Source organism: Hemitrygon akajei, chromosome 25 (genome assembly GCF_048418815.1).
Source record: "Hemitrygon akajei chromosome 25, sHemAka1.3, whole genome shotgun sequence".
Taxonomy (NCBI): Eukaryota; Metazoa; Chordata; class Chondrichthyes; order Myliobatiformes; family Dasyatidae; genus Hemitrygon; species Hemitrygon akajei.
In genome coordinates, this window is record NC_133148.1 from 29,410,459 (window position 1) to 29,432,832 (window position 22,374).

Consider the following 22,374-nt stretch of genomic DNA (forward strand, 5'->3'; position numbering starts at 1 on the left):
ACATCCACTAGTTTCTGTCGAGTTCTGTCTAACCGGACCATATCCCTCCACACCAGTCTAATCCATGTATCTATTCAGATTTCTCTTAAAAGCTGTAGTTGAACCCGCATCTACCAGTACTGCCGGCAGCTTATTCCACACTCGCTCCATACTCTGAGTGTAGCAGCTCCCCTTAAATATCTTACCTTTCACTCTAAACCTATAACCCCCAGTTCTAGTCTCAATCAACCTGAGAGGATAAAGATTACTATCGTTTATCATATCTATACCCTGCATAATTTTCAATACTTCTAAAGCAGGGGTTCCTAATCTTTTTAATCAATGGACCCCTGCTATGAACCAAAAGGTCTGTGGACCCCAGGTTGGGAACCCTTGATCTAAAGGATCTTCCCTCATTCTGCAACGCTCCATTACTAATGTAGAGAGCATTCTTATTGGCTGCATTACTGTCTGGTATGGGGGGCATAGTGTTGACATAAGTTGTAGAAAGTTGTGAACTCACTCAGTTCCATCATGGGCAGAAGCCTCTACGGTATCCAGGACATCATCAAGGAGCAAATCCTCAGAAAGGCAGCATCCGCCATTAAGGACCCTCATCACCCAGGACATGCCCTCTTCTCACTGTTACCATCAGGAAGGAGGTACAGGAGCCTGATGGCACACATTCAATGATTCAGGAACAGCTTCTTCCCCTCTGCCATCCGATTTCTGAATAGACATTGAATCTATGAAAACTACCTCACCACCATTTCTTCTAAGCAAATTCCAGTCAATCATATCTCTCCTTATGCCAGCTGCTGCTCTGGGTTCTTCCAGAGAAGAGAGGCGAGGGCTTCATGGAGCCAGGAAGATGCACAGCAGGCAAGCAGGCCCTCCGGCCCACTCAGTCTGTACCGGGTCATCAACCACCCACTTACATTAAGCCTAGACTAATTCCAATCTTTTAAAATTCTCTCTACAGTTCCCTCTGGGGGCCAGAGGGAATTTAAGATTCTGTCCCTCTGGGGGCAATTGACAGAGTACTTTAGGGATGTGAGGGGGTGGGGGGAGCTGGAGAAACCGGTGCGGTGACGGTGAGAACGTGCAAACTCCACATAGACAGAACTGGAGGTCATAATTGAACCTTGGACTCCTGGCTCTGTCAAAAAGCAGCACAACTAGGTCTTGCCAGTTGAATACGTGGCTGTGGCAATGGAAAGAGTTGTACTGCAGAAGTTCAAAGTACATTTATTATTAAAGAATATATAAGTCTTGTCTCCTTACTGGCAGCCACAAAACAAAGAAACCCAATTGAACCCATTATAAAAACAAGACCATCAAACACCCAACGTACAGAAATAAAAACAAATCGTGTAAAAAATTAAAGTAAGTGAATAGCAATTTGGAATTGAAGTACCTGAAAGGGAGTCCACGGCCCTGAAGCCAGTCATCACTGCAGCTGGTCCAGGAGCCTGTTAGTTGTAGGCCACAACTTTAGTAAACTTTTGAGTAAACCTTGCAGAGCAGCTGCCTGAACACTGGACTCACCCTCACCTCCGGCCCAGCACTTAAATTGGCCAAATAGCAGATCGTTCCTCGTTCTCAAACTCGGGCCCTGTTGCTTCGGTACGTTCTTGGGTCCAGGCCCCGCCGCTTCGATTCGGCCTGTACCCGGCCTCTCGGATCCGGCCCGGCAATTAAAATCGGCCGAACAGATGGTCGTACCTTGCTCTCAGGGCCGGGCCCTGCTGCCTTAATTCTGTCTCGCCTTGGCTCTGCTGCGTTGAATTGGCTCCAAGCCCGCTCCAGCAATGGCTCATTCCCTGCTCTTGGGCCTGGGCCCCATCTCCTCAATTCAGCCCGTACCCACCACCCCACAACCATCCAGCACCTTCGAGACTTCAGTTCACACCGCCAGGCACTTGAGGGTTAAGTGTCTGAGGAAGTTCTATGGGTTAGGAAGTGGAAAACCAAGGAGGTATCAGAAGTTGTTCCAAACTATTTTATAGTCAGTGGAGCACTTCTTGAAGTCACTATTGTGGAGTAGGGAGCATGATGTCAACTTGTACCCAGTGGGCTCCCAAAATTCAACAATGAGTTGCAACCAGATGACTTGATTTAACGACAATACTTGAGAATAAATATTGGATGAAAGCCATCAAAGGGCAAATTTTAATCAAAAATTGAATTTTTAGTGACTTGTTTTGTTTCGGATTCCAGTTATCTGTTGTCTCTCGTGCCTCTTTTCCAGAGAACTTGTCCGATCTGATCACGAGATCTTTTACACCCACTCAGTAAGCCATCAGTTTCGAAGTAAGCTTTATTATCAGAGTACATATACATTAGCATACACAACCCTGAGACTCACTTTTCCTGCGGGCATACTGGGCAAGGTTGTATGGGAGATCTGCAGTTGCCCAAGCAGCAAGTCTCCCCTCTCCACGCCACCGATGTTGCCCAAGTGAAGGGCAAGGGCTGATACAGCTCGGCACTGGTGATGTTACAGGAGTTTCCAGAACGAGGTTGAATGTAATATCGGACTGCTTAGGGACTCCAGCTCCAGATTTGTCCTCAGGGTTTACTCCCGAAGCCTTTCCCATGAGTGGGTATGGCCGCAAGGCAGCGGAGGTTTGAAATCAGAGTTTTCCCTCTCTTAGATGGACTGCCTTCCCAGGCTGACAAGCTCCATCTACCCGAAGCACTGGTTTTAGGGTGCCAGGACCCGCCTTCACCCCTTCTCCTGTCAGTAGAAACAGTTCCACCACACGAGAAGGCCAGGAGTTGGACTCGGTTGGCAGCTATCTGAGGCGCATTTTTAGGTAGTGGGAGCTTGTCCCCACTACCGCTCCTCGGCTTGACAACCTTGGAACATGAAATACCAAGATAATGAGTCTTTAAAGTGAGATTATTGATTGTGGGAGCATTTCAGTGGATGGGCAAGTGAGTGCAGTTATTCACTTCTGTTCAAGAGCCTGATGGTTGAGGGGTAGGAACTGTTCTTGAACCTGGTGGTGCAAGTCCTGGTTAATTGAGTAACAAATCCTGAGGTGCAAACAAAGCCAGGGTCAAAGTTCAGGCAATGATCAAAACATCCATAGAATTCCAAAAACCAGAATCGGGAAACAGGCAGAGTCAATATTCAGACGGACAGAGTACAGATACAAATGCTGGACAGGCTCAGGAAAATTCACTGGCACAATCTGGCAACAAACAGGTGAAAACACAGGACTGAAATACACTGAGCAATAAACAGAGAGGCAGATGATAGGTGGAGCACAATGAGACACAGTGGGCAGCAATACAGGTAATAATGAGAAGCAGGTGAGAGGTGGAGTACTCAGTAATACAGGGGCCGGAGTAGCACAGGAGTGGGGACAGGAGCACGTGGCAATACAAAACCACAGACTGACAGCTCAGGGGAAACACACAGAGTTCAGCTGGAGGTACCGACACTGGGACTGTTGGTGTGGAATACAGACGCTCTTCCTGTGACCACAGGGTTTCCTCCCAGTGAATCATAAAACCAAGACCTTCCGCAGAGTGCGGAAGACAACAAATTGTGCAAATGCAAGTATAAATAAATAGCAATAAATAACGAGAGCATGAAATAACAGGATAAAGAGGCCTTAAAGTGAGATCACTGGCTGTGGGAACATTTCAGTGATGAAGTGAGTGAAGTTATCCCAAAAACAAGTCAAAATCTGCAGATACTGGAAATCGTAGAAACACACACAAAATGCTGGAGAAACTCAGCAGGCCAGGCAGCATCTATGGAAAAGAGTACAGTCCACATTTCAGGCTGACAGTTGACTCTTTTCCATAGACACTGCCTGACCTGCTGAGTTCCTCCAGCATTTTGGGTGAAGTTATCCCCTCTTTGTTCAAGAGCCTGGTGGTTGTGGGGTAGTAAATTTTCTTGAACCTGGTGGTGCGAGTCCTGAGGCGCTTGTAATGTCTCAGCTGATATATGATGCCCCCAAGGTTGGCTCACTCCCTCCGTAAATGGCACTGGGAGCATCTGTCAGGTTTATTACTCAAGTCTGCAGTGGCACTTGAGCTTCAGGGGCAAGATTCCTCCCCCGTTCACAGCCCCTGAGGGCATTATAACCTGTCACCATCCTCACCAGGGAGGCTGCACGGGCTAAGCTCACTCCCTGCAGGATCGGACCCCACCCTTTCAGTCTCTGATGTGAGCACCGGTCAAGTCCTCTCCAAAACTGAAAAAGAAAGCAGCGTCCCTGTTTTTTCCACACAGAAATGATTCATGGCTCTTTATATAGAGGGAGGACGTATAGCTTGGAGATTTTTTTTTGCGCTGGCAATACAAATTACATTGTTTATTGTGATGAATTGCAATTAGCCAGCGTACGATTAAAAAAAGGGGGTTCAGGAATGTCTGGGCTGTCAGACTTGGAGATTTATTTGTCGTGTGTGGTTGGATGTTAGGTCACAGTGCTCCCATATTCATTAATTAGAGAACTCCACAGTGTAATGTAAATACACCGGCCTGCCATTTAAACCTCTTCCTTCAGTGCCCCGAGTGTAAAAACAGGGAGCTGTCGAGATGAAAGAAATTAGGGCTTGGCGGTGTTGCTCTGCCTCAGTTTCTTCTGCTCAGCTATTAGGAAAACATTCCTTTAAAGAGGGCCATGGGGTGATGTCATCCATGGGACAGTGAGATTCCCCCTTTCCCCGACCCCACGGTGCGCGCAGAAGCTGCCCGCCTCCAATCCGCTGACTCGCACCAGAACTGGAATGAGGGCCGCTGGGGTTTCTCTCTGCGATCTTTGACAACCCTCCACACTATCCGCAACTCCGCCAACCTTTGTGTCGTCTGCAAGCTTGCCAACCCACCCTTCTAACCCCACATCCAGGTCGTTAGTAAAGATCAAGAAAAGAAGAGGTCCCAGAACAGATCCTTGTGGGACACCAGTAGTCACGACCCTCCTATCCGAATGTACTCCCTCCACCACGACCCTCTGCTTTCTGCAGGCAAGCCAATTCGGAATCCACCTGGCCAAACTTCCCTGGATCCCATGCCTTCTGACTTTCTGAATAAGCCTACAGTGGGGAACCTTACCACAGGTAGATAGGGTAGTTAAGAAAGTTTATGCGGTGTTAGCTTTCATAAGTCGAGGGATAGAGTTTAAGAGTCTCTGGGTAATGATACGGCTCTATAAAACTCTGGCTAGGCCACACTTGGAGTACTGTGTCCAGTTCTGGTCGCCTCACTATAGGAAGGATGTGGAAGCATTGGAAAGGGTACAGAGGAGATTTACCAGGATGCTGCCTGGTTTAGAGAGTATGGATTATGATCAGAGATTAAGGGAGCTAGGGCTTTACTCTTTGGAGAGAAGGACGATGAGAGGAGACATGATAGAGGTATACAAGATATTAAGAGGAATAGATAGAGTGGACAGCCAGCGCCTCTTCCCCAGGGCACCACTGCTCAATACAAGAGAACATGGCTTTAAAATAAGAGGTGGGAAGTTCAAGGGGGATATTAGAGGAAGGTTTTTCACTCAGAGAGTGGTTGATGCGTGGAATGCACTGTCTGGGTCAGTGGTGGAGGCAGATACACTAGTGAAGTTTAAGAGACTACTAGACAGGTATATGGAGGAATTTAAGGTGGGGGGTTATATGGGAGGAAGGGTTTGAGGATCGGCACAACATTGTGGGCCGAAGGGCCTGTACTGTGCTGTATTGTTCTATGTTCTATAAAAAAAAGATCTATTATGGGCTTTCAGGCTTTTATTGTATTTGTCTCTACACTAACTATCTGCCTCTGCACCCGAACGGAAGTTATTTGTTTCTGCTCTTTATGTATTCAGACATCTTCTGTTGTGCACTGCCAACATTTCCCTCAAAGAGTTGTTCCTCGATTCAATCCGGTATGGACTTTTCCAGTCATTTCCTTCCTCTCCACTCTGCATTGTGAATATATCACACTTTGGCTGGAAGCTCAATTGTACATTGACATTGACTCTTTCTGGTCTTTCAAAGTTCAAGGTACAAAGTAAAATTTATTATTAGAGCACGTACATGTCACCACATACAATCCTGAGATTCTTTTGCTATAGATTATAGCAAATCTATAGAATAGTAGCTATAAACAGGATCAATGAACAACAAGCTGTGAAAATAAATAACGAGAGCACGAAATAACAAGATAAAGAGTCCTTAAAGTGAGATCATTGGTTGTGGGAACAGCAGAAATAGAATGAGTGTAGTTATCCCCTTTTGTTCAAGAGCCTGATGGTTGAGGGGTAGTAACTGTTCCTGAACCTGGTGGTGCGAGTCCTGAGGCTCTTGTACCTTCTACCTGATGGCAGCAGTGAGAAGAGGGCATATGGCCTGGGTGGTGAAGAGTTTTGATGATGGATGCTACGTTTCTATGGCAACGTTTCTATGATGAGATGCACCCAATCACACTAGCTTCCAGGGTTTCAAATGCTCTAACTTTCCAGAATAGCTGATGCAGCCCCTTTAAGGGTTCAGGACAGTCCCGCTAATTGGCAATCATGTTCTGGCGCCGATAATTCAGCATTTAAGGAGCACCCAAACTGAGCCTCAGAGCTCAATTGTAAACTACTCGCATTACCCGAGAAGTTGCAGAAGCTGGGCCTCTGTACCTCCCTCTGCAACTGGATCCTTGGCTTCCTAACCGGAAGACCATAGTCTGTGCGGATTGGTGATAACATATCCTCCTCGCTGACAATCAACACTGGCGCACCTCAGGTGTGTGTGCTTAGCCCACTGCTCTGCTCTCTATATACACTTGACTGTGTGGCTAGGCATAGCTCAAATACCATCTATAAATTTGCTGATGATACAACCATTGTTGGTAGAATCTCAGGTGGTGACGGGAGGGTGTACAGGAGTGAGATATACCAGCTAGTGGAGTGGTGCTGCAGCAACAACCTGGCACTCAACGTCAGTAAGGCGAAAGAGTTGATTGTAGACTTCAGGAAGGGTAAGACGAAGGAACACATACCAATCCTCATAGAGGGATCAGAAGTGGAGAGAGTGAGCAGTTTCAAGTTCCTCAGTGTCAAGATCTCTGAGGATCTAACCTGGTCCCAACATATCGATGTAGTTATAAAGAAGGCAAGACAGCGGCTGTACTTCATTAGGAGGTTGAAGAGATTTGGCATGTCAACAAATACACTCAAAAATTTCTATATATGTACCGTGGAGAGCATTCTGACAGGCTGCATCATTGTTTGGTATGGGGGGGCAGGTGCTGCACAGGACTGATAGAAGCTGCAGAGGGTTATAAATCTAGTCAGCTTCATCTTGGGTACTAGCTTACAAAGTACCCAGAACATCTTCCAGGAACTATGTCTCAGAAAGGCAGCGTCCATTATAAAGAACCTCCAGCACCCAGGGCATGCCCTTTTCTCACTGTTACCGTCAGGTAGGAGGTACAGAAGCCTGAAGGCACACACTCAGCGATTCAGGAACAGCTTCTTCCCCTCTGCCGTCCGATTCCTAAATGGACATTGAACCCATGAACACTAACTCACTTTTTTAATATACAGTATTTCTGATTTTTGCATTTTTAAAATTCTATTCAATATACGTATTCTGTAATTGTTTGATTTTTTATTATTATTTTTATTTTATTTATTATTTTTTCTCTCTTCCATTTTATGTATTGCATTGAACTGCTGCTGCTAAGTTAACAAATTTCACGCCACATGCCGGTGATAATAAACCTGATTCTGATTCTGAAACACTCCGCTCTCATTTCAATCTAGTATCATGTCTCGATTCCAGCCTCGGTTTCTTTACCACTTGGGTTCTGACCTTCTCCGTCAAGGTCTATCGTCACAGTTTCACCTTGATTTTGGATTTTCACTTCTTGCTTTGCTGTATCGTGACAGAGCCTAGCACTGGGGTGGACCTTAAACCACAAGAGGTGCTGGAAATCACGGGCTCAAAGAGGCCCTACAGGCCCTAAGGCTCCTCTACCTGCTTCCTGATGGTAGCAGTGACCTGGATGGCCAATGGGTTTGCAACCATTTCCCTTCAATGTCCTTCTGAGGCTTGGGATGCCTATATAGCAGGCTCCTGTTGGTGTGCCTTTGGAAAACTAACACGATATTGGAGAATTGATTCGCGCTGAACAGTTGCGTGTGTTCGAACAATTAGCATGAGAGTGAAGGATTGATCTGACAATGGGTAATTGACTTGTGATTTAGGAACTGATGAGAGATTAAAGAATTGACTGGAGTTTGAACTATTGAAGCTTGGGATTGTAAAACTGATGGACTTACGTACATTGAACAATTGAAACGTGGTTGACTGATGGGAATGCGTGTGGGGAATTGGAGTGTGTTTATCAACTGAGCTGAATGTCAGCCTTTGGCGTGTGTTTGCACGATTATTCTGAATCTGAACAATTGACGTGGTCAGGAAAATGTTGTCGGACTTTCAAGAATTGTGTGGCCTTGGACAATTGATGGGATGTTGAAGGATGTTTGGACTATTAATGAGTGTCCATACAGTTTCTATGTTTGAACAAGTCATGTTGAGCATCGATTTTTGTTTGGAGGATTGTCACATCTTTGTCCAGTTGATGTCTATTTGAACAATTGATGTAACCTTGGGTCTTATTCAAATATATTCGGACAATTTATATTCACTTGGAAAATTGATGTGGAGTTGGGCATCGGATTTGAGTTTGAAAAACTATTAAGAGTTTAAACAATTGATGTCACCTGAACGATTCATGAAAGTTAGAACTGTCAACGTGAGCTTGGAAAATGGATAGATTTTTCAGACCCCTTTAATGCAAACCTCCAAGAGGACCACAGCCTTGTTGTAAGGTTTGGAGGCCTGTGTGTCTCAATGATCCAGAAAGCTATGTTGGCGCGAGTCAGGGCCTTGCACTTTGGCTCTTGGTAGGGTCACTCATGCCAAACAGGTCAAAGGGGTAAAGGTCAGACCAAGAGTGGTCCACTAGTCCTCCAGATTTGGGGGCTCAGCTCAAGGCTAACAATTCTGTTATGGAAACAGCAATGAAGAATCCTCTATAGGGACAGAGATGAGGACCTTCATCGCTGCCCTAAACACCAGCATGTAACGGGCAGTAAGTTTAATTCTAAGTATCTGCAAAATTGAACAATTCCTACATACATATAATTGATGAGTTTGAACAATCTTATTGAAAGGTGGGACAAGCTCGAAGGGCAGAATGGCCTGCCTCAAGTTCTCGTTCTCGTGTCCTTGTTCTATGACTTCATTTTTTATGCTATCCATCCTTTTCCCTTCGTGGCTGGGTTCCTCAGAGGAAGGGAGGCTCGTCGGGTGAAGAAGGTGGACTGGGTAATAGGATCGGCCTGTGAGAGCTGCCTGAGGGGCAGGGAGGATCATCAGGTGTAGAAAATGGACTGGGTATCAGGATCAGCCTGGGAGAATCAGAATATACTTCCTCCAGTGAGAATAAACAGACTTGCTAAACCAGCTAACACTCTCTTTGTGGCTCTCACATAGGACAGTACGGTGGCAGAGCCACACACCTCCAGAGACCCGGGTTCGGTCCTGATCTTGGACGTTGTCTGTGTGGAGTTTGCACATTCTTCCTGTGACCATCAAGCTTCCCACAGGGAAGTCCAAGACCAGAGGACACAGCCTCGGAATAGAGGGGAGTCCTTTCAGAACAAAGATGGGGAGGAATTTATTTAGCCAGAGAGCGGTGAAACTGTGGAATTCATTGCCACAGATGGCTGTGGAGGCCAAGTTATTGGATATATTTAAGGCAGAGGTTGATAGATTCTTGATTAGTCAGGGCATGAAGAGATACGGGAGACGGCAGGAGATTGGGGCTGAGAGAGAAAATGGATCAGCCATGATGAGATGAAGGAGCAGACTTGATGGGCCAAATGGCCTAATTCTGCTCCTGTACCTCATGGTCTTATACTACACCATTTTCCTCCCACAGTCAGGCATTTGGGAGGTTAATTGGCCACTGTATATTGCCCCTACAGTGTAGGTAATGGTAGAACATGTTGGAGCTGATGAGAAAGTGGGGAGAATAAAGTGGGAGTTGTGTAGGATTGGTGTAAGTGGGAACTTGATGCTTAGCATGGACTCTATGGGCTGAAGGGCCTGTTTTCTTGTTGTTTTGGTCCACCATCCAGGCTATGCCCTCTTTTCATTGCCACCATCAGGCAGGAGGTATGGAAGCCTTAGGTCCCACACCACCAGGTTCAGGAACAGATATTACAATCAAGGATGTGATGCTGAGGCTTTATAAGGCACTGGTGAGGCCTCACCTTGAATATTGTGAACAGTTTTGGGCTCTCTAAGAAAAGATGTGCTAGCATTGGAGAGGGTCCAGAAGAGGTTCACAAGGATGATTCCAGGAATAAAAGGGTTATCATACAAGGATCGTTTGATGGCTCTGGGTCTATACTCACTGGAATTCAGAAGGATGAAGGAGGATCTCATTAAAACCTTTCAAATGTTGAAAGGCCTTGACAGAGTAGAAATGAAAAGGATGTTTCCCATGGTGGGGGAGTCTAGGACAAGAGGGCACAGCCTCAGGATAGAGGGGCGCCCTTTCAAAACAGATATATAGAGAAATTTCTTTAGCCAGAGGGTGGTGAATTTGTGGAATTTGTTGCCACATGCAGCTGTGGAGGCCGGGTCGTTGGGTGTATTTAAGGCAGAGATTGATAGGTTCTTGATTGGACATGGCATCAAAGGTTACGGGGAGAAGGCCGGGAACTGGGGTTGAGGAGGAGATTAAAAAAAGGATCAGCCATGATTGAATGGCAGAGCAGACCTAATGGGCCAGATGGCCTAATCCTGCTCCTATGCCTTATGGTTTTGTGGTCTTATTACCCTACAACCATCAGGCTCCTGAACCAGTGTGGATAACTTGATTTATCGCCACTTTAAACTGAATTCCATGTCCTACACACTTACTTTCAAGGACTCTTTTCGACTCATTCTCAGTATTATTTTCATTTGCCCATTTTGTCTTCTTTTTCACTTTGATGCAATCAGAGCTTCTTCCCCTCTGCTATCCGATCTCTGAATGGAGATTGAACCTGCGAACACTACCTCACTACTTTTTTTTATTTCTACTTTTATACTACATATTTAAACTAACTATTAAACTGTGAATTGCAGTAAGTATATAATACATTTGCTGTAATTCATGTTTTTTCTCCATTATTATGTTTTGCAATCTACTGCAGCCGCAAAGTCAACAAATTTCGTGACGTGTGTCGATGATATGAAACCTGATTCTGGTGTTTTTTTATCAGTCTTTGTTCATGTAAAGTTTTTCTTTGATATTTCATATACTCACTGGCTTCAGAGCTTTTTGGACATCTCTTACCTGGAATTATCACCGGCAAGAGTAAATGATGCACAACCAAACACAATCTTAATGTGGACAGATTTAATATCTAACTTAAAAGATCTTCTGCTAAAATAGGAGTGCTCTGTCTGTGTATGCGCTACTGTTCAGTTGGTTGGTGGAAGGGAGAGGGGTAGAGGGGGGATGGTGAGGAAGGTTGGGGGTGGCTGGGTTAAACAATCAAAATGTAATTGGCAATTGGTTGTGTTGAATGTAATTTGTTGGTGTTGCAATTAAAAAATAGTAATAAAAAATTCTGAAGTACTTCTTTTTTCCCATAAATGCTTGCATGAAAATGAATCTCAAGGGAGTATATGGTAACGTATATGCACTTTGACATTACATGTACTTTGAACTTTGAAGTATCAACAGTCCCTCTCTCATCCCCACAGATGCTGGTGGACCCATTAAGTTCATCCAGCAGATTGTTTCTCCAGATTCCTTGGGCTTCCCGTTTCCATGGCTCTGTGATTCTGTGAATACGAAGAAGTCGGAACTCACTGCAACAGATTGTCCTGAACTGGAAGCTTTCCCCACTTTCTGGTGGGCTACCAGTGCAAAGTATTGCACTTTGATAGAGCTGACCAAGGTAGGTCTTACACTGTGAACAGTCAGGCACTGAGGAGTGCAGTACAACAAAGGGATCTGGGAAATACAGGACCATAATTCATTGAAAGTGGCATCACATGTAGAGAGGGTTGTAAAGAAAGCTTTTGGCACATTGGCCTTCATAAATCAAAGTACTGAGTACAGAAGATGGGATGTTACGTTGATGTTGTATGAGACATTGGTGAGGCCTAATTTATATTATAACTATATAACATATAACAATTACAGCACGGAAACAGGCCATCTCGGCCCTTCTAGTCCATGCCGAACGCTTACTCTCACCTAGTCCCACCGACCTGCACTCAGCCCATAACCCTCCATTCCTTTCCTGTCCATATACCTATCTAATTTTACTTTAAATGACAATATTGAGCCTGCCTCTACCACTTCTACTGGAAGCTCGTTCCACACAGCTACCACTCTCTGAATAAAGAAGTTCCCCCTCGTGTTACCCCTAAACTTTTGCCCCTGAACTCTCAACTCATGTCCTCTTGTTTGAATCTCCCCTACTCTCAATGGAAAAAGCCTATCCATGTCAACTCTGCCTATCCCCCTCATAATTTTAAATACCTCTATCAAGTCCTCCCTCAACCTTCTACGCTCCAAAGAATAAAGACCTAACTTGTTCAACCTTTCTCTGTAACTTCGGTGCTGAAACCCAGGTAACATTCTAGTAAATCTCCTCCATACTCTCTCTATTGTGGGCAGTTTTGGTCACCTTCCTGCAGGAAAGATGTAAATAAGATTGAAAGAGTACAGAGAAAGTTTATTGCTGTTGCTGGGACTGGAGGATCTCGGTTATAAGGAAAGATTGAAGAGGTTAGGACTTTATTCCTTGGAATGTGGGAGATTGAGAGTAGACTTGATAGAGCTATACAAAATTCTAAGGGGTATAGATAGGGTAAATGCAAGTGGGCGTTTTCCACAGAGATTGGGTGGGACTACAACTTGAGGTCATGGGTTAAGAGTGAAAGGTGAAAGGTTTAAGGGGAACATGAGGGGAATCTTCTTTGTTCAAAGGGTTTTGAGACACTGCTAGTGAAAGTAACGCACCTAGCTCAATTTTGACACTGAAGTGAAGTGTGAATAGGTGCATGGATGGTAGGCATATGGAGGGTTATGGTCTCGGTGCAAGTCATTGAAAGTAAGCGGTTTAAATAGTTCAGATGGAAAAGGTAAGCTGAAGGGCCTGTTTCTGGGCTGTATTTTTCTATGACTCCATAAATTCTCCGTGAAGCAGCTAATTGCTCCGACAGCAAACCATCCTGGGGTTCCGGCTGCAGTGAGCTGTGTTGCTGTCACTCTCGAAGGTCGGAGGTCAGAGTCCTCCCAGGTCAGGGGTTGGCAGGAGTTCACCGATTTTGGCCTCCTCCTGCCCGGGTTGGGTTGTCAGGCCCAGTTAGATGCAATCCGCCCTCTGGGTAATTGGTGTCCGCACCCAGCAAACAGACTCTTTCCCTGACAGCGCAGTGGTTGAACGAGAGGTCACAGGGAGGGGAGTGAAAAAAAAACCCTGCAGCAACTGGAAATGTGAGAAGATCAAACGTCACTGGAAACAGCCAGCAGTTCAGGTGGTGCCAAGAACCTCTCTGACCTTCATTATCTCTACCCCTCCTCCTATCTGTGCCTAGGCTCATTGTAGGCACATTCCCAGAGGTCCTCCCAGCCACTCAGTCCCATTCCATCCCACTCTGTCCCACTTCAACCCACCCTGTTCTAACCTGTCTCGTTTTGTCCCGCACCACTTCACTCCATCTCACACCATCCCACCATATCCCACACTGTCCCATCCCATCCTACACCATCTCAGTTATCCCACTCCATCCTGCTCTGTCCCGCTTTGTCCTCTCTGCCACAACCTCTATCCACATTGACCTCGATTACAGCTGCACCTCCTCGTGGTTGACCGTTTGCCGTAGGTTGAAATGGCAAGCTTCCACATCCTGGCCCTTCATCTCCACACCCACATTCTCACTCCAGTCCAGGAATTAAGAAGTTATTTCCCAAAGTTATCTCAGCAGTGGCTCCAAAATCCTGTGATCTACCCCATCATAAGGCCATGAGATATAGGAGCTGAATTAGGCCATTTGGCTTATCGAGTCCGCTCCGCCATTTCATCATGGCTGATCCAATGTTCCTCCCAGCCCCAATTTCCTGCCTTCTCCCTGTATCCATTCATGCCCTGACTAATCAAGGACCTATCAACATCTACCTTAAATATACATACAAGGTAGATGTTGATAGGTCCTTGATTAGGGTAAATATCACCCTTTGTCCATTCCACCATCGGTAGTATCTACAAGGGTGCTGCCTCAGGAAGGCAATGTCCATCATCAAAAGTCCTCACCCTCCAGGCCGTGCCGTCCTCTCGCAAATACCGTCAGGCAGGAGATAGAGAAACGTGAATTCCCACATCAGCTGAAAAACAAGAAGGCTTCCTTTCAATCACTCAGTTCTTGAAGCAACCAGTGCAAGTCTAGTCACTACAGTTTTGGAAAGCTACGACCACTTTGGCCACGTTGCACTAAAATTGACTTTTTTTTTGTTCTGATTGCGTTCTTTCTTATAAAGAAGTGCGTATGTAATTTATGGAGTTAGCTTGTATCCTGCTATCTGCCTGCGATGTTGCTGCAAGTAAGTTTTTCTTTGCACCTGTGCTTACGCGCACTTGTGCATGTAACAATAAACTCGACCTTGACCTGGGGCAAGAAAGGAGGCACAGGGCAGCACAACTGCCTGCGTTTTTCCTCTGTGTTACACGCCACTCTGACATATACAGTATATCATCACACAATTCCCTCCCTCACAGCAATTTCACCCGAGGGACGACAATGGCACGAGAAGACAATGAAAGGAGTTAGCGAATGATCAGAAATAGAACTTAGAACATAGAACATAGAAATCTACAGCACATTACAGGCCCTTCAGCCCACAATGTTGTGCCGACCATGTAACCTACTCTAGAAACTTCCTAGAATTACCCTACCGCATAGCCCTCTTTTTTTTTAAGCTCTGTGTACCTACCTAAGAGTCTCTTAAAAGTCCCTATTGTATCCACCTCCACCACCATCACTGGCAGTGCATTCCACACACCCACCACTCTCCATATGAAAAACCTGCCTCTGACGTCCCCTCTGTACCTACTTCCAAGCACCTTAAAATTATGCCCCCTCGTGTTAGTGATTTCAGCCCTGAGAAAACAGCCTCTGTATATCCACACAATCAATGCCTCTCATCATCTTATACACCTCCATCAGGTCACCTCTAATCCTCTGTTGCTCCAAGGAGAAAAGGCCAAGTTCACTCAACCTATTCTCATAAGGCACGCTCCCCAATCCAGGCAACATCCTTGTAAACAACACACACAAAAAATGCTGGTGGAACGCAGCAGGCCAGGCAACATCTATGGGAAGAAGTACAGTCAACGTTTTGGGCCGAGACCCTTTGTCAGGACTAACTGAAAGAAGATAGTTAATTGGCAAAAAGGATATGAGGCTGGAGAAGGAAGAGGATCATGGGACGGGAGGCCTCTGTCCCTCTCACTATAACTCCTTGCCCATCCTCTGGGCTCCCCTCCCCCTTTCTTTCTCCCTAGGCCTCCCGTAAACACTGCTGCCTCACACCTCTGGAGACTCTGGTTTGATTCCGACCTTGGGCGCTGCCTGCGGCCTCTCCCGGTGATGGTGTTTTCCCCAGAGACCCCACTTTCCTCCAACGTCCCAAAAGACATTGGGTGCTGACTGTCTGCTACAAGTGACCCTGAGGGCTGGTAAGGAGCACAAAGCATCAAAAAGGAATTTGTGGACCTGTGAGGGAGAATGTGCAGGTCCATAAAAGGATTGGGATATATTTTACTTGTTTATTTACTGATTAGGGCACAGGAGGCAGAGGAGGTTAAGTGTTGTTAAGAAGGCATCTGGTGTGTTGGCCTCCATCAACCATGGGATTGAGTTCAAGAGCCGAGAGGTAATGTTACAGCTATATAAGACCTTGGTCAGACCCCACTTGGAGTACTGTGCTCAGTTCTGGTCACCTCACTACAGGAAGGTTGTGGATACTATGGAGAGAGTGCAGAGGAGATTTACAAGGATGTTGCCTGAATTGGAGAGCATGCCTTATGAGAATAGGTTAAGTGAACTTGGCTTTTTCTCCTTGGAGTGAAGGAGGATGAGAGATGACCTGATAGAGGTGTACAAGATGATGAGAGGCATTGATTTTGAGTCTTTTTTCCCCAGGGTTGAAATAGCTAACATGAGGGGGTATAGTTTGAGGGTATTTGGAAGAAGGTACAAGGGGAATGTCAGAGTTAAGTTTTTCACACAGAGGGTGGTGGGTGGGTGGAATGCACTGCCAGCGACAGTGGCAGAGACAGATACGATAGGGTCTTTTAAGAGATTCTTAGATAGGTACATGGAGCTTAGCAAAAAAGAGCCCTATGTGGTAGGGTAATTCTAGACAGTTTCTAGAGGGGGTTACATGGTGGGCACAACATTGTGGGCCGAAGGGCCTGTAATGTGCTGTAGATTTCTACATTCTATGATAACCCTGACAAACAACTGAACCTCTTGACAATGTCGGCATGCTTTTATGAATATAGTTGCTGCCATACAATTGGTTAATCAGATATTCCAATTAGTGAGTAGGTGTACAGGTGTATCTAATAAAGTGCCCTTCTTCACACCAACTCCTAATGCAGTAAGGTCACGTGGGGGCAGCACCATGGTACAGCCATTAGTGCCTCTGCTTCACCATGTCAGGAGCACAAGTTCGATCCTGTCTTTGTTGGCATGTTTTTACGGATTGAGTTGCTGCTACATAATTGGATATTTGCATTAACAAACAGGTGAACAGGTGAATATAAATGACCTGGATGAAAACGTAGATGGGTGGGTTAGTAAGTTTGCAGATAACGTGAAGGTTTGTGGTGTTGTGGATAATATAGAAGACTGGGAAACAATTCAACAGGGTAAGCTTGTTACATGAGCGTGGCGGTGGACGAACCCAACTGCAGAACACGGGCGCGGAGGCGGAGTCGGGAGGCGTTATTGACGTAGCGAGCGTGGAATCGGTATCCAGGGGAGTCTTTACCCGGAGTCCTGGGTTGGGAGAGAATCCAGGAGCGATGCTAGACTTAGAATTGACAGTCCTAAGAACCATGAGACGAGGTTACTCACACCGGAGTCGACCAACGAACTGGCAGCTCCTTGTTGTGATCACAGGGTCTTTATCCTGCATTTTCTGATGGAAAGCAGGTGCTTGTAGTTAGTGGAACCTGGGAATGATTGGAAACTAAACGAGGGGATTGAGGCCCAATTCCTGAGGTAAATAGCAAGGTAGGGGATTGCCAGAAGGGGCCATGACAAAGCTGGGAAGTGATAAGTGGATGAAGTAAAGAGCTGATGAAGAAGGAGTCTAATAGGAGAAGGCAATAGTCTGTAGAATAAAGGGAGGGAAGAACGTAACCGGGGGAGAAGATGGGCATGTCATGAGGGCACCTAGAAGAGAAGGTGTGAAAATATAACCAGAAAGTGGAATGGGTAAAGAAGAAAATGAGGAGGGGAAAAAAAGGTGGACAGACATGTTGGTATGGGAATGGGAAGTTCAATTGAAATGGGTGGAGATAGGTCTCTACCAAAGGAAGTGCAAAGTGCTCCTTCCCTCCATTAGCCTGCAGGTCACCTTTGGGCAAGGTGTAGCACCTGCTTCACCACCCCCCCACCCCCCGGGATCAGAGTCATGTGAAGCCATGGGAGCAGGTGGTAGATGGTCATATGAGCAGCTGGTAATGCAAGTCCTGGTTACGTGACCACTGACACAATCTCCAAAGAGTATTGATCATTGCTGGGGCGGGGGTCTCCTGTCTTGGAAAGACACTGCCTAGAAGAAGACAATTGCAAGCCACCTCTTTGGAAAAATTTGCCAAGAACAATCATGGTCAATGGACCACGATCACCCACATCATACGACATGGCACATAATGATGATGTCATATGACACGGCGCATAATGATGATGTCATACGACATGCCACATAATGCTGATGGAGATGCCTGCCTTTTTCGAGATAGAGGTGCTCACAAAGCAGTCGTCCAATCTGCGTCAGGTCTCACTTATGGAGAGGAGGCCGCATCAGGAGAACCAGGTACAACAGATGACTCTGACAGGATCCCAGACATGGCAGACACATGTTGGAGGAGCAACTCTTCATATTCCGTCCAGGTAGCTTCCAGTCTGATGGCATAAATATTGATTCCTCTAATTTCCTTTGTGATGGCTGAATAAACTTCTGCGTGAAACACTCACAGAGCCACTACTGTGCTGGGTCAGAGCCAACTACCGGGAACATCGTCCGGTTAGTCAGAAAATGACTCAGTGCAGGTGTTGCTTCCCCCAGCGGAGACTGAGGGACAATGAAGCGTTCGGCAGGATGGGTCAGGGCTGTGGGACGAGAAACTGAGCTTCGCCACAACTGGGACAGGCTGCAGAAACTGGAACTTGCTGCCAATCCTACCGTAACTCAGAAGTGTCTGAACATTGCCAGGACCCCAGGTGAACATCTGGGAACGTCTGGCAGGAGAGTGGGCACCCCACGTAGGACTGCGGACGAACATCTGGCCAGTCTCTGGCACGACCGCGGATGAACATCTGGGGAGCAACTTGCAGGACCTCTGATGAACGTCTGGGAACCCCTGGCAGATCTGTGGAGGAATATTTATTTACTTAGAGACACAGCAGAGTGACGGGACTTTCAGATCAGCAATCCCATGTCACTCAGTCGCACATGTGTCAAATGAACCTACTAGCCCGTATGACTTTGGAAACCCCACGCAGGACTGCTGTCAAACATCTGGCCAACATCTGGCAGGACCTCTGTTGAACATCTGACAGCCAACTCGCAGAACTGCTGGAAGACTGCAGATGAACTTCAACCTGAAGCCTATAATTTCCCTTTGAGAGCGGTGCTTTTGAACCGACTGGCTGGTCGACTATTTTGTTTTTAGCAGCATCCTGAAGGATCTTGCGAACTGGGTGCTCAAGAATGCGGGTATGGCCACAGCGGCCATTGCTGGAGTAGGGTTGGGGCCGGACTGAAACTTTGGGCCAGAATGGAGAGGTGGGTCCCGGGCCTGGGAGCAAAAAAAAAACAAACCGATGATCAGCCGATTCAAGCACTGAGCCCCATTAAAAAGATCAAGGCATCAAGGGGCAGGGGTAAAGAACAAAATACGGTGTTCAGCTCCATGAGGGTTTTCTTATCTCAGTACTGAACTGACTCCACAGCTGGGGCCTTCCTGGACTCGCTGCGGCACCTGACTGGCTCCCTAACTGTGGCAACGTACACAAAATGCCGGTGGAACGCGGCAGGCCAGGCCGCATCTACAGGGAGAAGCGCTGTCGACGTTGCGGGCCGAAGCCCTTCGTCAGGACTTCCAGCGTCTGCAGATTTCCTCGTGTTTGCTTTTGAAATTCCCTAACCGTGGACTCACTTTCGTGCGGTTCACGTTTGGTGTACTATTTGTTTCCGTTTTTATCTTTCGTACGATTTGTTCTTTATTTCGTACATTAGTCCCGTGCGGTCTCTTTGCTGAGCGGGTTCGATGGCGTTTCTTTGTTTCGTGACCGCCGGACAGGAGGATGGATGTCAGTGTTATACTCCCTCTGGATACTTTGATGATAAATATACTTTGACTTTGGATGTTTGTGGCGTGGGGTCTTTTGAGGGTTCTACTGTGTTTCTTTGTTTTGTGGCTGCCTGCAAGATAAATCCCAAGGTTGTATGTTGGCGTACGTACTTCAATAATAAGTGCATTTTGAGCTTGAGGTTCAAAGGCCTCTGGCAGGACTGAGGACTGGCATCTGGGCAGCCTCTGCCAAGGACAAGGGCTTTGACTGGCCACTTCCCACCTCAATCTGAGTGGCTGCCGCCAGCAGTGGAGGGGTTAATGCCAAACTCCACCCCAGGCCGCAGCACACCCAGGTGGTTTGCGTTATGCTTTCCGGGCCCATGTTCAATGCTCCGCATTCCCGGAATATTACACAATCAAAGTTCAACCCCGCTGCCCTCCAGAATGCTGAAACAAAGTGCTGGGATCCCCGTGGAAAAATTATTGGCCTTGTCATCATTTCCCTCTCGCTTGTCGAGCAGACTGAAAATAATCCCCAGTTCGGGGACGTGATAAAAGCCGTCCGCATCGAGAAGTCTGTTTTGAACAGCGGTTTCTTTTCAGGGTCCGGTCCGTGCTCTCTGATGCCCACAGCTTTGAAGCCCAGGCCCCACTGGTGTAAATCATGTTCCTCATCAAAGTTAATTTCCTCTCAAAGGTAATTAAAGAACACGGGCGCACTCCGGGCACGCCGTGCTGCTTGTGCAAGAACACATGGGTTCACACACACTTACACACTCACACACAGACACACGCGTTTAGATGCACGTACAGATGCGTTCATCCCCCCACACGCCGGCTCCCAAACCTGATTTAAAATTTATTCAGAATCAGGTTTCATATCGCTGTCCACATCGTGGAATTTGTTAACTTTGTGGCAACAGTACAATGCCATACATGATAAATATAGAAAAAACTGAATTATAATATGTATATATATTAAAAATTTAAGTTAAGTAGTGCAAAAACAGAAATAAAAAAAGTAGTGAGGTAGTGTTCATGGGTTCAATGTCCATTCAGAAATCGGACGGCAGAGGGGAAGAAGCTGTTCCTGAATCGCTGAGTGTGTGCCTTCAGGCTTCTGTACCTCCTTCCTGATGGTAGCAATGAGAAGAGGGCATGTCTTGGGTGGTGGGAGTTTTGAATGTTAGATGCTGCCTTTCTAAGGTTGGCCAAACTCAGGTTGGAGGAGCAAAACCTCATATATTGTCTGGGTAGTCTCCAGCCCCTTGGCATGAACATCGAATTCTCCAACTTCCGGTAATTTCCTCCCTCTCCCTTCCCCCATTCCACTTTCACTCTGCCTCCTCTTCCAACTGCCTATCACCTCTCTCATGATTCTGCCTTCTTCTACTACCCATTGTGCTTTCCCCTTACATTCCTTCTTCACCTCTCCGGCCTATCCCCTCCCTGCTTCCCCTCCCCCACGCCTTGATCTTTCCTCTGATTGGTTTTCCACCCTCCCCCCACCTTCTTTATAGGGCCCCTGCCCCCTCCCTCTTCAGTCCTGATGAAGGGTCTCAGCCTGAAACGTTGACTGCTTGTTTCCACAGATACTGCTCGACCTGCTGAGTTCCTCCAGCGTGTTGTACGTGTTAATTTGACCACAGCACCTGCAGTGTACTTTGTGTTTGCCTTCCTAAGGCACTGCTCCTTGAAGCTGTCTTGGATACTGTGGAGGCTAGAGCCCGTGATGGGGCTCTTGTACATATGTACATATTCACAACCGTAACGTGTACGCTCGTTCACATTTACAAACACATACTTATACACACAGTGTTAAATCCGCATTCTCACTGATACGACCATATCCATTCATGCCCATAATCTCTCAGACACGTTGCCCTTCATAAGTCAAAGTATTGAGCAGAGAAGTTATGTTGAAGTTGTATAAGACGTTGGTGGGCCCTAATTTGGAACATTGTGTGCCATTTTGGCCACCTACCCACCGGAAAGGTGTAAGTAAAATTGGAAGGGTACATAGAAAATTGTCTGGAGGACCCGAGTTGTAAGCAAAGATTGAATAAGTTAGGATTTTATTCCTTAGGATGTAGAAGATTGAGATGAGATTTGGTAGTGGTATACAAAATTATGAGAGGTATAGTTAGAGTAAATGCAAGTCAAGTCAAGTCACTTTTATTGTCATTTTGACCATAACTGCTGGTACAGTACACAGTAAAAATGAGACAACGTTTTTCAGGACCATGGTGTTACATGACACAGTACAAAAAACTAGACTGAACTATGTAATAAAAAAAACACAGAGAAAGCTACACTACTACAGACCTACACTGGACTGCATAAAGTGCACAAAAACAGTGCAGGCATTACAATAAATAATAAACAGGACAGTAGGGCAGTAAGGTGTCAGTCCAGGCTTCGGGTATTGAGGAGTCTGATAGGTTGGGGGAGGGAACTGTTACATAGTCTGGTCGTGAGAGCCCGAATGCTTCGGAGCCTTTTCCCAGACGGCAGGAGGGAGAAGAGATTGTATGAGGGGTGCGTGGGGTCCTTCACAATGCTGTTTCCTTTGCGGATGCAGCGTGTAGTGTAAATGTCCGTGATGGCGGGAAGAGAGACCCCGATGATCTTCTCAGCTGACCTCACTATCCGCTGCAGGGTCTTGCGATCCGAGATGGTGCAATTTCCGAACCAGGCAGTGATGCAGCTGCTCAGGATGCTCTCAATACAACCCCTGTAGAATGTGATGAGGATGGAGGGTGGGAGGTGGACTTTCCTCGGCCTTCGC